Below are 17591 nucleotides of genomic sequence, written 5' to 3'. Positions count from 1 at the left end.
CTACTGTGCCACTACGTACAGTAGTGGCGGACGGGGAACATGCAGATGTCGTTTGTTGCGTAAGCTGCAACTCCGGGATTTTTACCGTGGACAGGTCGCTGGGTCGCTGCCTCGACCGACACAAGCGCAGATATGCCGGCTTATCGTCCACCTCAGCCCCTATAAGAGGCCTTCCGAACGGCGCAGAGTCCGTACTTCCTCTGCGAGCAACATGAGGACTGCGACCGTAGTCGTCCTGTCACTGCTGACAGCCCTTGCAGCCGCCGCGGTTGTACCGCACAGCGAGGGTAAGTCGGGCGCTCTTCATTCCACTACTGCTTGTTCTCAGTCACTGGAACCATGGCTCCCTAGTACTGGACCGCCAGAAGTCGGTGAGAGATCGGTCAAGTTCGGTTCGCTAATTCTGTGTGTGTCAGGCTGACGCAACAACTGGCGATCCAAGAATACAGCACCCGTGTAGCTCTAGACATCACGAAGTGATTTTCGTGCCAAACCACTGGGCACATGTCTAGTGCCAGCACTGCCTGACTGGGTAGATCCGACTGCTCCCCTCCACCGCCTCCTACCTCTCGGCCGCCCTAGTGCTGGGAGTCGATGGACGGAGTTTGCTTCTACCAACCCCCCCCCCCCCCCCCCACACTCCTCTGAGAGATCTTTCGGGGCATTTTGAACATTTTGCATCTCCGTCATGTGCAGTTGCTTTGCAATTCGCTCTCGACTTCGCGTTCTCCTTAGCATCTACCGAAGTGTTGGATTGTCCTGTATAACTACTACGCTATTGGCCATTAAAATTGCTACACCACGAAGATGACGTGCTACAGACGCGAAATTTAACCGACAGGAAGAAGATGCTGTAATATGCAATCGATTAGCTTTTCAGAGCATTCACACAAGGTTGGCGCCGGTGGCGACACCTACAACGTGCTGACATGAGGAAAGTTTCCAACCGATTTCTCATACACAAACAGCAGTTGACCGGCGTTACCTGGTGAAACGTTGTTGTGATGACTCGTGTAAGAAGGAGAAATGCGTACCATCACGTTTCCGACTTTGATAAAGGTCGGAATGTAGCCTATCACGATTGCGGTTTATCGTATCGCGACATTGCTGCTCGCGTTGGTCGAGATCCAATGACTGTTAGCAGAATATGGAATCGGTGGGTTCAGGAGGGTAATACGGAACGCCGTGCTGGATCCCGACGGCCTCGTATCACTAGCAGTCGAGATGACAGGCATCTTATCCGCACGGCTGTAACTGATCGTGCAGCCACATCTCGATCCCTGAGTCAACACATGGGGACGTTTTCAAGACAACAAACATCTGCACGAACAGTTCGACGACATTTGCAGCTTCATGGACTATCAGCTCGGAGTCCATGGCTGCGGTTACCCTTGACGCTGCATCACAGTCAGGAGCGCCTGCGATGGTGTACTCAATGACGAACCTGGGTGCACGAATGGCGAAACGTCGTTTCTTCGGATGAATCCAGGTTCTGGTTAGAGCATCATGATGGTCGAATCCGTGTTTGGCGACATCGCGGTGAACACACATTGGAAAAGTGTATTCGTCATCGCCATACTGGCGTATCACCCGGCGTGGGGTGCCATTGGTTACACGTCTCGGTCACCTCTTGTTCGCATTGACGACACTTTGAACGGTGGACGTTAAATTTCAGATGCGTTACGACCCGTGGCTCTACCCATCATTCGATCCCTGCGTAACCATACATTTCAGCACGATAATGCACGATCGTATATTGCAGGTCCTTTTCGGGCCTTTCAGGATACAGAAAATGTTCGACTGCTGCTCTAGCCAGCGCATTCTCCAGATCCCTCACCAATTGAAAACGTCTGGTCAATGGTGGCTGAGCAACTGGCTCGTCACAATACGCCAGTCACTACTCTTGATGAACTGGGGTATCGTGTTGAAGCTGCATGGGCAGCTGTACTTGTACACGCCATCGAAGCTCCGTTTGACTCAAGGCCCAGGCGTATCAAGGCCGTTATATCGGCCAGAGCTGGTTGTTCTGGGTACTGATTTCTCAGGATCTATGCACCCAAATTGCGTGAAAATGTAATCACGTGTCAGTTGTAGTATAATGTAATTGTCCAATGAATACCCGTTTATCATCTGCATTTCTTCATGGTGTAGCCATTTTAATGGCCAGTAGTGTAGCTAATGACTGTAACGCTATACAAGTTTAAGTACTGGTACCTCAGTCAAGGTAAATGTCAAGCTTTCATGCCCAGCACTGCGTTGTGTATCACGGTGAGGTTTACTATAGAAGTTCCAAAAGCTTACTTTGTACGTCAGGCAATATACACTAATTGATACCTGCTAAGGAACAGACATTGTTGGACAGCAGTAATCAAAGGTAATGATGAACAACATGAAGCACAACATATCCGCAATACAAGTATAGTGACATACGTATAACGAAAAATGGTGCAGATCGCACCATACGAGACAGCAGGTTATAGGCAGAAGTAACGTTCATGTTTGATATTGGTCAGTCTCTCAACATACAGCTCGATATCGGCTACTAATGCACATTTTGCATCTGTTATTCGTACTGGCTACCAAATTGTTGAGGACTCCTTGAGAGATAATGTCCCAGTCGTCTCTCAAGGTGGTTCCAGTCCTTGCACCATTCGGGGAGAGAATGTTCATTGAGAAATACGTCTGTCAAGAGGTCTCCGGGTATTCTATATAGCTTCTAGGTCTGATGAGTATTCAGTACAATCCCTATATTCAATATCAGCTTTCCAATGTGTCCGAACGCACCTCACACCTCGTGTACGGGTGGGGGTTGTCGTCCATAGACAGAAACGCGGGACCTACCCCACCCCTAAGAAGACGGACATCGTCTAGAATAGCCTCCCACTGCTGTGCCGTAACGGTATCTTATGCAAAGAAATGCAGCGGTGTTCGGCCATTTTGCATAATGCCGCCCCACACCCTAGCGCCTAGGGCACACCGATGACGTCCAAGAACATTCTGTGGTATGTGATGCGTTCCCCTCTCTCCTCCCCACTAACTGGTGGCCAGAGTCACTTGCCACAGTGAGGCGAGATTCTTCTGAGAACATCACTGTGGAGCACTGTTACTGACCCCAACCTACGTGCTCCCTACGTCAATGAACTCTTTCTCGACGATGACTTGGTTCAAGTGGGATGCATTTAACAGGCTACCGAGTATACAAAAAAGCCGGATTTAATCGTCGCAGAGACACGTGTACCGGTGACGGTAGCAGAGTCTGCACTGATCTGCCTGGGAGTCAGATGCTGTTCCTCTCTGACACTAGCGCTACGTATCGATCCTCTTGTTGTGTGGTGGTCAGTCTGCGACGTCCTACATGTTTACGTGTAGCATTCACACCTTCAATGGCCCTTTTTACTAGCGAGATGACACTTTTGGACACACCCGTTACTGTTGCCACAGTAGTGACAAGTTGACCGCCTTCGAACTGTCCAACTAGTCCACAATCGTAAGCATTCAAATGATGTCTCGAAGACATGTTGCCGTTTTTTTCTTCCGAGTCATCAGTAATGGGATAGGTTTGATGCAGCCCGCCATGAATTCCAAGTGATTAGATGTGTGTGGTTTTTTTTTTTTTTGGCTCTGAGCACTATGGGACTTAACTTCTGAGGTAATTAGTCCCCTAGACCGTAGCGGTCGCTCGGTTCCAGACTGTAGCGCCTAGAATCGCTCGACCACCCCGGCCGGCTGTGTGTGAATTACTAAGGGACCAAACTGCTTAGGTCATCGGTCCCTAGACTTACACACTACTTAAACGAACTTATGCTAAGAGCAACACACACACATCCATGCCCGAGGGAGGACACGAACTTCCGGCGGGAGGGTCGGCGCAGTCCGTGACATGACGCCTCAAACCGCGCGGTCACGAAACCCTCTCGTGTGCCAATCTCTGTATCTCAGAGTAGCACTTGCAACGTACGTTCTCAGTTATATGCTGGATGTATTCCGATCTCTGTATTGCTCTAAAGTTTTACCCGCTGCAGCTCCTAGTACCACGGAAGTTATTTCTCTCCGATCCTGCGCAGAACCTCCTCATTCCCTACCTTATCAGTCCACCTGATTGTCAACATTCGTCTTTAGCTTGTTGTCTTGTTATACGGAATGTCGAACTAGTCGATTCCACGACAACTCTCCTCAATCATTTTACTGCATGATCTGGCGCTGTGGTTAACGCGTCCCGCCCTCAACATTTTCCTTTACTATCGTGGGTCAAGTGTTCCATAACAACTGTCAGTTCTTCCGTGGCAATGACAATTGTTTCTTAGCAAGTGTATTAATTCTTCCACGTGTTTCTCATGGAGTGACAATGACGAGAAAATCAGGGGAATTAGGGTTCATGCAGAGGGAAGGTGGAAAAATGATGGTGGTAGCAGAGGTAGCATACGTATTAGATTGATTGCAGAGTACATGTATGTTCGACATCTCATCGTGGAGAAATTAACAACGCCCATGACTCGTATACAGTGCGACATTACTGCTACACCCTCTCGCGATAATCCAAACATAAACATTCTGGAAACAAGTAGTCTCAGGCATTTCGTGTGGGACTAACATCAAATGATTTAACGGTCCAGTCGAGATGTGATAAGGTGCCTCGATGCTTTTCAGAACGTGAATGAATGCGTGTCACTCCTCCCCCCTCACTGATCATGGCAGTTGTCATCATGGAGCACGAGTGTTCACAGCATAGTCATCATGAAGATGTAGAGCGAGGGGCAACACTTGATCACTGTGAGTGTTGATATAAATATTATGATTGAAGTTCACGGTATTCAGAAATAGTGGATCGAAGTCATCGTTCGTGAACAATGCAGCACCATTTGCAAGGCTTGTCCTAACGTGTAGAAAAAAATGGCAAATTGCCAGTGGAGATTAAGTGACTGATTATCTCCCTTTAATTTTTACGATGCATCCACAAAAGCGTTTCACATTGTAGTAACCTATTTGACCAATCAGTGACCACGCACTTAATGCATGTTCTGCTAGCGATGTAACGTTCACGTTGCTTTGTAAACGTAAGTATCTACTTCATAACCTGCAGTATATTTTCTAGACTGACGATGACCACTGACTCACCGATCCCGGTGTGAAATGCCTTTTGTCCTATGAAATAACAGATGAATCGAAGTTATGCTGTACATCATTACTGGATAGTGTTCATCGTAATTTGAGGCCTGTAGAAGGAAGCAGTCGATGGAAATAGAAGTTCTCGTAGGAATTTTGCTGCTTTCGTTATGAACTGTATAAAAGAACGTTTTTACTTAGTTGCTAAATGCATCTATGAGATTGGGTAGAATGCTTTAAAAATATATTCAGTATACGCTGAAATAAATAACGAAGACTTAAGCACAAAATCCTTAAATCGTATACAATAACACCAAACAAAACATATATATGGAAGAAATAAAGACGGTAACATCTGTCTACATCAAGGCACAAAGGTTTCGAAATGATTGCTATAAAATAAAGCTGGTAGCTAGAACGAGAAAAAGAAAACATTATATTCTCTCATTCGCTTTGTCTTAATTTCTCTGTATTTCTTAATATGCCCAGTAGCCTGACTAGATTTTCATGAAAATTACGTAATATGTGAATAGTGTCATAATCACTGACGTCTATGAAGAAAAAAAAAGCTGTCACTGAAACACCGGTGAATATGGCACACAGCAAAATTGTTATGTGAGTCCTGTAAGCGGTCTAAGGCGCAGCAGTCATGGACTGTGCGGCTGGTCCCGGCGGAGGTTCGAGTCCTCCATCGGGCATGGGTGTGTGTGTTTGGCCTTAGGATAATTTAGGTTAAGTAGTGTGTAAGCTTAGGGACTGATGACCTTAGCAGTTAAGTCCCATATGATTTCACACATATTTGAACATTTTTTTTAGTCCTGTAAGCGGAATATGTATAAGCATACAAGAGGTACACTGTTTTATAGCTCTAAGTCGTTCTGCAACTGTCTATGGGAAGTACATTCGAAACGGCGCGAAACAATATGTAAGTGCGCGCTTACAGGTCAGATGGCTTGACATCCAGATTGCTGGAGTGGGGACTGGGGAACAGGATGCCCCATTATTTCGCCTCCCTCGGTGTAAGAAACTGCGTACGGTACATGAATTATAGTTAAAACAGGTGCTACCGTCAAATGTTGTGCGTGTACAATACGCCACTGTCGAGAGAGAATAAAATATCATATACTGAAAAACTTTCATGTCATCTCACCACCAGGACGAGACTTAGTCTACATATTTTTTTCTTTCTTTTTGTTCCAGCTGGTAAGGAACTTCTGGAAAAACAAGTGAAGCTTTTACGGCTCTTGTACCACGTACAGCAACCATCACTCGTTAAAGAAGAACAGGAAATAGCGAAGTCTTACAAACCTATTGAACACATCGACAACTACGAGGTATAAATATGTAACGTTAGAACTCACGATCTGATGTTTTGAATCAGGAGGGAACTATAGCGATCTTCCGTCGTTAACGTTTCAGCACAAGGAGAAGATCGAACTTTTCTGGAAGTACTATGTCAATTATGGCTTCCTGCCCAGAGGAGAAGTGTTCTCCGTCTACTACCGGATTCACTACTACCAGGCCCGGTCAGTGTTCGAGTTATTCTACTTCGCCAAGGACTTTGAAACGTTCTACAAGGTATGTATACTTCGACACAAAATGCTAATCAAATATATATATATATATATATATATATATATATATATATATATATATATATAAATGTTTTTCATATTAGGTGGATTGTACTGCCATCTACTGCCAGGTACTCCATATCAGCGACCTTAGTACTCATTAGACATTGTGAGAGAGCAGAATGGGGCGCTACGCGGAACTCATGGACTTCGAACGTGGTCAGGTGATTGGGTGTCCCTTGTGTCATACGTCTGTACGCGACATTTCCACACTCCTAAACATCCATAGGTTCACTGTTTCCGATGCGATAGTGAAGTGGGAACTACATGGGACACGTACAGCACAAAAGCGTACAGACCGACCTCGTCTGTTGACTGACAAGAGACCGCCGGCAGTTGAAGAGGGTCGTAATGTGTAATCTATCCAGACCATCACACAGGAATTCCAAACTGCGTCAGGATCCACTGCAAGTACTATGACAGTTAGGCGGAAGGTGAGAAAGCTTGGATTCCATGGTCGAGTGGGTCCTCATAAGCCACACATCATGCCAGTAAATGCTAAACGACGCCTCTCTGGGTGTAAGGAGTGAAAACATTGGACGATTGCACAGTGGAAAAACGTTGTGTGAAGTGACGAATCACGATACACAATGTGGCGATCCTATGGCAGGGCATGGGTATTGCGAATGTCCGGTGACCGTCATCTGCCAGCGTGTGTAGTGCCAACAGTAAAATTAGGAGGCTGTGGTGTTACGGTGTGGTCGTGTTTTTCATGGAGGGGGCTTGCACCCCTTGTGGAATTCTCACACCACAGGCCTACATTGATGTTTTAAGCACCTTCTTGCTTCCTACTGTTGAAGAGCAATTTGGGAATGGCGATTGCATCTTTGAACAAGATCGAGCACCTGTTCATACTAGACGGCCTATGGAGGAGTGGTTACATGACAATAACATCCCTGTGATGGACTGGCCTGCACAGAGTCCTGACCTGAATCCTACAGAACACCTTTAGGATGTTTTGGAACGCCGACTCCGCGCCGAGCCTCACCGACCAACTTCGGTACCTCTCCTCAGTACAGCAGTCCTTGAAGAATGGGCTGCCATTCCCCAAGAAACCTTCCAGCACCTGATTGAACGTATGCCTGCGAGAGTGGAAACTGCCAAGGCTATGGGTGGGCCAACACCAAATTGAATTTCAGAGTTACCGATAGAGGGCGCCACGAACTTGTAAGTCATTTTCAGCCATGTGTCCGGATAGTTTTGACCACATGGTGTATATACTGTAAAGAATAATATACTTTCAACCATTTCGTTTTGTTTCCGAGCAAATTTTTTCTCCAGGTTATTTGTCTAACACCAGTATAAAACCCTTCGCCGAATAACATTATTTCACAGTTAGGAAGAAATTTTGGGCGTACGTTTCTTTTCATAACGTGCACGATGGCTTTCATCTGGCTGTCCAACTAAAGCGCTTTTAGTAACGTGGCCAACATATCTGAGACGTTCATCCGAAGTAAATTTCACAAATCTCAAAATCGTTAATGAATGCGCAGTCACCGAAATATCCACTGTCACGGTTTAGGAGGAAGAATAAGATTAACGTTTTGGAGTTAGGACACCGAAAATCTCATTTGTGAGCATTGTTATTACCATATATCCGTCTCTTTCAGTTTCGTTCCTTATTTTGCTGAAGCTTCCTTTTCTCGGTACAATATATAATTAACAGCTCTTAATATCGGAACACGGCTATTAGTTAACATCAACGCCTGACGAACATCACAATCGTAACCCTTAATAAACCTGTCACTAGACATAAGTCTAGGTAAGCACTGAATTATAATGCACAGAGAGGGCCATAATTATTTTGCATAATCTCTCCAAATGATTGGTTTAGGCCTGAGTTTGTCATCAGGTTCGACCTGGTTTTATCTTTCGTATAAAAGTACTTGTGCAATTCAAGTAATATACTGAAATGCCTCCGATTTTTAGGGAAATATGTCCGACACGTGCACAAGTAAACATAGTAGTTTAGTCCGCAGCTCGTGGTCTAGTGGCTAGCGTTGCTGCTTTTCTACCACAGGGTCATGGGTTCGATTCCCGGCCTGGTTGGGGATTTTCTCTGCCCAGGGACTGGGTGTTTCTGTTGTCCTCATCATTCCATCACGCTCATGATCATCATCATTCGTAACAGTGGTTAGATTGGAATGTGAAACACTTGGACTGTTTGAAAATTGGGACTTCGTACGGGCGCTGACGACCGCGCAGTTGAGCGCCCCACATACCAAACATCATCATCATCATAGTTGTAGCATCTCTAGGCTTTTAAATCGTCGTAACTCCTCAGTCTCCGCTATGCGTCCTCATTCCTATAGCACCATCACGAGAGAACTCTCGATCAAATGTCTTCTTTTATGGGCCTCCTGGAGATCAGGATTCGCTGCAGGTAATAGTGGATGCTTACAACAGACTATGTTGAAGTAGTCACTTCAGTGTCAGCATCTTAGTTGGAACGCCTTGAGACTGTTTGTTGCTGCCTCGTGTTGTCAGGCTTTCCCTGCCGCCAGCAATGTGAAGGAGTCACTGAGGGCCAGCTGCCTTCAGCTGCATCTTTATCTATGTCTGCATCCCAGGAAAGTAAGTTTGCATTTCTTCGAAATATTCCGTTTGTACAGCGAGTGTGCTTTTGATTCCAGACGGCCGTTTGGGCCCGGGAGCACCTGAACGAGGCGCTGTTCGCCTACTCATTCACGGTCGCTGTGCTGCATCGCGAGGATACCAAGGACGTCACGCTGCCAGCTCCCTACGAGATCTACCCGCAGCTCTTCGTCAACGCAGAGGTCATCCAGAAGGCGTATGACGCCCGCCTGCGAGGTGTGTGCACGCAAACTATGCGAATGTGTGACTGACAGAGCCACCATTACTGTGCAAAGCAAAACATCAGTTCAGCTATAAATTTCTTTTTCTCTAAAACTATTGAAGTTAGCTGCTTCTGCTGGAGGCTCAAAGACAGATGATTCTCATTCTTCCATCGCACATGTAATAATTGTACATATATACTTACGAACGTCTACGGAGCACTTACCTGTTCGGACAGCACTATCGTGTTCTTATTTTTGTTGCTGCGGCGGCGGTGCTGGTATAAACTGGTTCCATGCTAGAACACCCAGTGCAAGCCTCTTCACCTCTGCGTAACTAGTGAAACACCAGTGTCCGTAAGAAGCTACTTATGGCAGTCAAGTCTCTGCTTTCCTCTACTACTTGTGCCTCTCCTCCCCCCCCCCCTCCTCCCCCCCCCCAAATCAGCTTCTCTCCATTACCGAACTGCTTATTCTTAGGTCACCCAGAACGTGTTCTGTCAACTGATCCGTTCTTTTTCTCTAATTTTATCAACCGACCCCTTATTATACTCAAATTCAACAACAAATTTATTTCTCTTCCCAATTCTATGTATCCATGTATTATTTATCATTCTCGCTAACCACCATGTTTCTAAAAGTTTTCCCCACTTGTTAACTATTTACCTTCCACAGTTCACCTCCAAACAAGACTGTACTCCAGAGAAATACCTTGAGAAAAGATTTCGTAACGTCTAAACCCGTATATTCGATGTTTGCAAATGTATCTATTTCATAAATGGTTTTCTGGCTGTTTTTAGTCTGTGTTATATGCACATACTGTGATTCAGTTGCCCGTGTATGTGAGCTTTATGCAGCTCACAGAGCTTTCAAGTACCATGAGAATTGTTTTGATATTCTCTCGCTGGCTATGTGCAAATTATTAGTCCTATGAAAAAATATGTACAGAATCTTTTTGTAGGAAATGTAAAGTAGCTACTTTTGGTTCTGGCATATATTTCCGCTACAGGGAATGGTTTCCGAGTTATTCCAGAAAATCGCGTTTGAATGTCACCTTTGTGCGTTTTTCTTGAATAATTCGAACATTACGGCCTCTAGAAAAACGCATTCCAATACAAAATTTAACTACATTACGTTACCTACTTAAAGAACCAGTTCATTTTTTATACAGGACTAACAGGATGCACGTAGTCAGTGAGAGGGCATGAAAATCTATTCTGTCCATCAATTAATTATTTACCTACCTAAATAGCAGAACTCATGTACTACTATTTGTATCTCATTTCTCAATTATAATTCCCTCGTCATCGCCTGTTTTCATTCGCTCACGTTCCACTGCCTCTGTTTTACTTTCCAGCTTTTTTCGAGACTTTATCCCTTCTAAATCATGCACCATATCTGAAAGAATTTAAATGTCTACAACTACCCTCACAATTTTCATTTCTTCCCCTCTAATTTTATTCTCTTTCCAAGTATCTCCTTGGTTTTCTCGAAAACTGGTTAAATTCTCAGACCGAAACACCCCCGGGACAGCAATAACCCTGTCTCTCCCTTCTCAACAACTGTAGGTAACACTAAAAATGACTGTTGTCTTACGTGCGAGTGAAGGCTTCTGCGGCCATTGTCATCTCGAATAAATCTTAACCGTAGACGTGATCACTTCGTCACGTTGTTGTGCAAATCAGCATTTTGACCAGAGTTGCAACTGACCTCCATCAGGGTGACTGATATAAAGTATTTACAACAATGGCTCAGACGTTGTTATGTATAGCAACATGGCTACGCTGTCACATAAAAGTTGTGTTGAATACTACAATACTTACTGAGGGGTTACTTGTCATAGATTGCAATCATTGTCGCCGTTTACATGAAATTGTTGTTGTATTTCTATTGATTGTACAAACAAGTATATGAGCTGAACGTAGGTTGACAATCAAACCCTTAAACATTTAACACCTTCACTTGTTCCTTTCCGCAGGTCAAGTCAGCTCTAAGGAGGCTCCATATATATTGCACGCCAACCACAGCGGCTACCCAGTGCCGAGCAACCCCGAGCAGCTGGTTTCCTACTTTACCGAAGACGTCGGCCTCAACTCTTTCTACGCCTACCTGAACTACAAGTACCCCTTCTGGCTGAACCCCGCCAACTACAGCCTTCCAGAGTACAAGCACCGCGGCGAGAGCTTCTTCTTCGTCCTGCAGCAGCTTCTGGCTCGCTACCACCTGGAGAGGCTGTCCAACCACTTGCCTGATGTCAAGGCCATCGACTACAGACACCCAGTGCTGGTACGTTCAATTCCTGCACCAGCTTTACTTTGTTGCAAAGACATGGCCTCGCCGTTCAACGGCGACACTAAACTCTCTGCCATGCTTGCAGGTCGGCTACTACCCTGAGCTGAGGCTGCAGAACGGACTCGAGGCTCCAGCTCGCCCAGAGGGCGTCTTCCCCCACGACGTCGACATCCTATACGTGGAACAGATCAGGAACTACGAGAGGAGGATCCGTGACGGAATCGACTACGGCTACCTGGCAGGCGTAAGTGTGTTCTCGCAAATTTGTCTCTAATATGATTTCGTACAGAATGCGTCCATCAGTAATGCTTACGTTTCCAACACAACAGTACGACTTCGAGAGGCACAATGTGAGAGAGAAGGACCTCACCAACATCCTCGGAAACATCGTCGAGGGCAACTACGAGTCCATCAGTTCTACGGCGCATTCTTCAGGAACCTCATCTCCCTCTTCGGCCACATTGTCGACCCTGTCCACCGATACGGAGTATGTCCGCATGATGTCTGCCTCTCTGAAGTTACACTGGTCTTATTTGGATGCGAGAATGCATAACGTACTCTTTTTTTAGGTTCCTGTTAGCGTCCTTGAACTACCAGAAACCCAGCTGAGGGACCCACTCTTCTACAGGATCGCGAAACGCGTTCTTTCCATCTTCTACCACTACAAGAACCTTCTGAAGCCTTACACTCACGAGGAGGTAAGTATACTGATGGAGAGAAAGACTCAGTATCAAAATCTTAGATGTGTACTTTCTCGAAGAGTGTTGCGTCTGTCACGAGGTAAACCGTCTATTTAATTTCAGCTGTTGCTGCCAGGTGTCACTGTTGAAGATGTCGTCTTCGACAAACTCGTTACCTACTTCGACACCATCGACTTTGAAATTAACAACGCACTGCCACTTTCTGACCCCGAAGAGTACAAGAAGGTGAACTTCCTGGCACGCCAGGGCCGCCTCAACCACAAGCCGTTCTTCTATCATCTCAAGGTTAAGAGCGACAAGGAAGTCGACACCGTCGTCCGTGTCTTCATTGGTCCCAAATACGACGTCCTCGGCCGCGAACTCAGCCTGGAGGAGAGGAAGCAGTACTACGTTCTGCTGGACATCTTCAACCATAAGCGTAAGTGCCGATCCGAATACTTCTTAACCTGAAACAAAATCTCTACCAATTTCAAGAAGCCGCGCGGTTTAGCCGCGCGGCGTTAGGCGTCTTGTCACTGTTTGCGCGGCTCCCCCCTTCGGAGGTTCGAGTCCTCCCTCGGGCATGGGTGTGTGTGTCGTCCTTAGCGTAAGTTAGTTTATGTTAGATTAAGCAGTGTGTAGGCTTAGGGACCGATGACCTCAGCAGTTTGGTTCCATAAGACCTTACCCCAAATTTCCAATTTTTTTTTTAAATTTCAAGCAGAAGCACGAAAGATAAAGACATCGACATCTACACGGATACACTGCAAATCACATTTGAGTGCCTGGCAGAGGGTTCATCGAACCACCTTCACAATTCTCTATTATTCCAATCTCGTACAGCGCGCAGAAATAATGAACACCTATATTTTTCCATACCAGCTCTGATTTCCCTTATTTTATCGTGGTGATCGTTCCTCCCTATGTAGGTCGGTGTCAACAAAATATTTTCGCATTCGGAGGTGAAAGTTGGTGGAATTTCGTGAGAGGATTCCATCGCAACGAAAAATACCTCTCTTTTAATGATTTCCAGCCCAAATCCTGTATCATTCCTTTGACATTCTCTCCCATATTTGGCGATAATACAAAACGTGCTTCCCTTCTTTGAACTTCCTCGATTTACTCCTACCTGAAAACGATCCCACACCGCGTAGCAGTATTGTAAAAGAGGACGGACAAGCGTAGTGTAGGCAGTCTCCTTAGTAGGTCTGTTACATTATCTAAGTGTCCTGCCAATAAAACGCAGCCTTTGCTTAGCCTTTCCCACAACATATTCTATGCGTTCCTTCTAATTTTAGTTGTTCGTAATTGTAATACCTAGGTATTTAGTCGAATTTACGGCTTTCAGATTAGGCTGATTTATCGTGTAACCAAAGTTTAACGAGTTCCTTTTAGCACTCATGTGGATGACCACACACTTTTCGTTATTTAGGGTCAACTGCCACTTTTCGACAAGGTTCAAATGGTTCAAATGGCTCTGAGCACTATGTGACTTAACATCTGAGGTCATCAGTCCCCTAAACTACTTAAACCTAACTATCCTAAGGACATCACACACATCCATGCCCGAGGCAGGATTCGAACCAGCGACCGTAGCAGCAGCGCGGTTCCGAACTTAAGCGCCTAGAACCGCTCGGCCACAATGGCCGGCTTCAGACAAGAAAGAACTATTTTCGATGACTTATATTTCATACACTTAAATCAATACTTTGATATCCATACCGTTATTCCTGAAAGTAATTAAAATCTACGAGGATAGTAGCTGCAGTCAGCTTAATAACAATTCTAGAAAGTATTCGAGTTATATCTGTTATACTAAGGCAGTCACCGGTTTTACCCAATGGCTAATAATCCAATATGAAACCGATAACACCGCAGATTACAGCTATACATTGTTTTTATCAAATACTTTCATTTTAGCTGTACAAATTTAGGATTTAGTTCCTATACCTCTTTTCAGCACACTCCTTCCCATTCAACAATTATTGCCAGTTCTTTGTGTCTCTGACAGAACTGCAATGTCTTCACGACAGTTTAAAGGATTTAGTACATCCTGCTTGAACTTAAATTCCGTATCCAGATTTGTCCTGGGTTTCCAGTATTACTTGGTCAATCTACAGACCGAATAGCAACGGACACATGCTACAACACTGTCTCATTCTCTTTCGAACTGTGCTTCCCTTATGTATAATTAATTGAGGTTATTTCTAGGATAGTTTCTTTAACATGACCACAGTCTCTTCCTTCAAGGATACTTGCCTATCTGAACCAGGAGTCTTTCTCTAAAGACCGATCAGAAAAATATTGATCTATGCTTCCAATTAGAAGCCAACAAGATTACAAAGTCTAGGTTTCCTTGAATACTAGTAGCATTATATAGAAGATCACAAACTATAGCACTTAATTAAAGAAAGAAATCTAACCTTTTATTATAACTTAGTTATACACCAATTAGTCATTTAAGCTCCTACATAGTATTCACTGTAAAAATAAATCCATATTTGCTCTTAAGGTAGATATTTTCTAGACGCGTGGGTACGAAACATTTGGCTACAAAGAGTTCACCAGTGTTATTCTTTAGTAGTGATAATTGAAACAGTACACCTTCTAACCTGTACAATCCTCATGCCTCCTTTCTTCACAATTATTACTCTATGACTAATCATCAACAAAGTCGCATCCACAGACTGCGAAAATGCAGTTTTGTGTGGAATCAGTTCTGTGAGCAGGTGTGAGCGATTCTGTTTTTGCAGAATGAAGATTTCACCCTTCTAGAACGCAGTATTTTCTTTTTTCTCTCTTCCTCTCGGTTTTGCTTCTCCTCTCGCTGTTCCTGCTGAGGAACATTTTTTACCTGTGGACAGGAGAAGATTGATCAAAGATTTTTAAGCTCACCGTTTCCTTATTTAAAGTATGACAATTTTGGGAGGGGGCAAGCGAAAAGTCGGCGTGGCTCATGAACACTTGCAGTACTGAATTCTAGGTCTGGCTTCGTTTCTTCAGTGGTCCACTGCCTCCAGTTGCGTTGTGATATCCTTCATCTGCAATTTCTTCCTTTACCGTTAAACGAGAGTGATCGAAATCCTCAGCCCAACAAACATTAGATATATTGCAATTACTTAAAACTTCCTCTTACCCGGCACTAGGTACCAGATGGTTATAATGAAAGTGCAGCTTTTGACGAAGGTCCAGTGTGGGCTCTAATTATCGTATTGCAGCGAAACTTGGTGCACATTGTAATGTGTTAACGTAGAACCCATTTACGCTGGGAAAATAGTTCCAGTTTCTGTCACCAAGTGCAAATCTAGCGCTGTGCAGCGTTTCTTCGACGTCTCTGATGTTCATATTCAATAAACTATGTAAACGGCAGTTAATAGTAAAATCAACAGTACACCTTTCTCACTTTTTTTACCTCCTCTGCCATGTCTAGTTCCTAATCCGTTACATTTGGAAATATTTCTATACACATTTCTTGGATTCACAGCGCCAGATTTGCATCTGGTGGCCAATTTTGGAACTATTCTTTTGCAGTGTAAATCTGATCTGCATTAATGCCTTAGAGCATCTACTAAGTTTCGCTTCCATACGACAACTACAACCCACACTGCACCTCTGTGAGTAGCTGCACCCAGAGTACTTGGCTGCCACAGTTGTGAATCTACTAGCTTTGTCGCATAATGTAATGATAATGTGGCATGTAACATTAGAAGGTGAAAACAGATGGATAAAGGAACACTCACAATGTCGTCTGCATCCACGTTATTTTTTGGAATGTAGATTGTTGTGACAGAATGTAGCTGGAGGTATAGTTTAGGTTGGAGGGTGACAGTTTGGTTGTGAGTGGGCATATCGTTATCGAACGGTTCAATTATTCCTGATTTTGTACCTGAACTAGAAAGAATAGCAAAAGCCCGATCTGTTCTACTTTACGCACTGCCGCGATGGCTGCTCATGGCCATTTTCCTGACGAGTGCAGCTAACACAGTGAATATTAAGATTTATACACAGCGCTCTTGAATCCCTTACAAGAAGGCGCAGGTAATTCGTGCTGACCCGATGCTTCGTCTTTTGCAGTGGCCGTTGGTGAGAACGACATCAAGCGCAGCTGCAGCGACTTCCTGCTGTACGGCAAGGAGCCACCGAGGCACTCTGACCTGTTCCACACGACCGTCGCCGCCCTCAAGGGCGAGAGCAAGTTCTTCCTGGACGAGTTCCGCTCGCACTTCGGCTTCCCCAACCGCCTGGCGCTGCCCCGCGGTACCCGCAGTGGGCTGCCACTCAGCGTCTTCGCCATCGTCACCCCCGCCGTCTCGGAGGAGAAGCACCCCATCCTGGAGCGCGGCGACAACCACCCCGCCGGATTCCCGTTCGACAGGCGCGTCGTCGAGTTCGAGCTCGACGTACCCAACGCGCACTTCGACGAGACGTTCGTCGTGCACCGCCGCCAGGAGGACATCGCATCCACCGCCTGAACAGCCAAAGTTCCTCGAGCATCTCCATCAGACTGACCTACTTGCTCATCGACTCTCGCTGACATTTTTTATACGTCTTTTTTACTTTTTCGCCAAAAATAAAAGTCTGAAACTGAAGCGAATGTGTGTCTCTCATGTTTTTATTCAACTCCCCAGAAGAAAAAATCAATAAAGAAAACACTTGTCCACCAAAGCAGTAGAAAATCAGATATTAATTATTGGGAAAACTACAAGGAAAGTTACCATCGCAAGCCTGTCAAACAACCTACAACTATCTCGTCCGGCTCACTAAATAAGAAAATACTATGGACTATACATGGTTTACCGGGCAAAAGCGCAGATATTGATATTGGTGGCATGATGGTGTACTGAACAACATAACATCAGTATTTACATCATTTACAGACTAATAATTATAGCGATTGTAAGTATGGCGTTTTTGGGTTGCTTGCCGTGCGGTTAAAGGCGCTGCAGTCTGGAACCGCAAGACCGCTACGGTCGCAGGTTCGAATCCTGCCTCGGGCGTGGATGTGTGTGATGTCCTTAGGTTAGTTAGGTTTAACTAGTTCTAAGTTCTAGGGGACTAATGACCTCAGCAGTTGAGTCCCATAGTGC

At 45.0% G+C, this 17591-nt stretch overlaps 1 pseudogene; it reads left to right on the top strand.

The window, feature by feature from the left end:
- Nucleotides 1–131: 131 nt before the first annotated feature.
- Nucleotides 132–17093, top strand: LOC124596352 (annotated as a pseudogene).
- Nucleotides 17094–17591: the final 498 nt, after the last annotated feature.

Source organism: Schistocerca americana, chromosome 2 (genome assembly GCF_021461395.2).
Source record: "Schistocerca americana isolate TAMUIC-IGC-003095 chromosome 2, iqSchAmer2.1, whole genome shotgun sequence".
Taxonomy (NCBI): Eukaryota; Metazoa; Arthropoda; class Insecta; order Orthoptera; family Acrididae; genus Schistocerca; species Schistocerca americana.
Note: the sequence above shows the minus strand (reverse complement) of the source record. Positions and strands in the feature narration are given on the sequence as shown.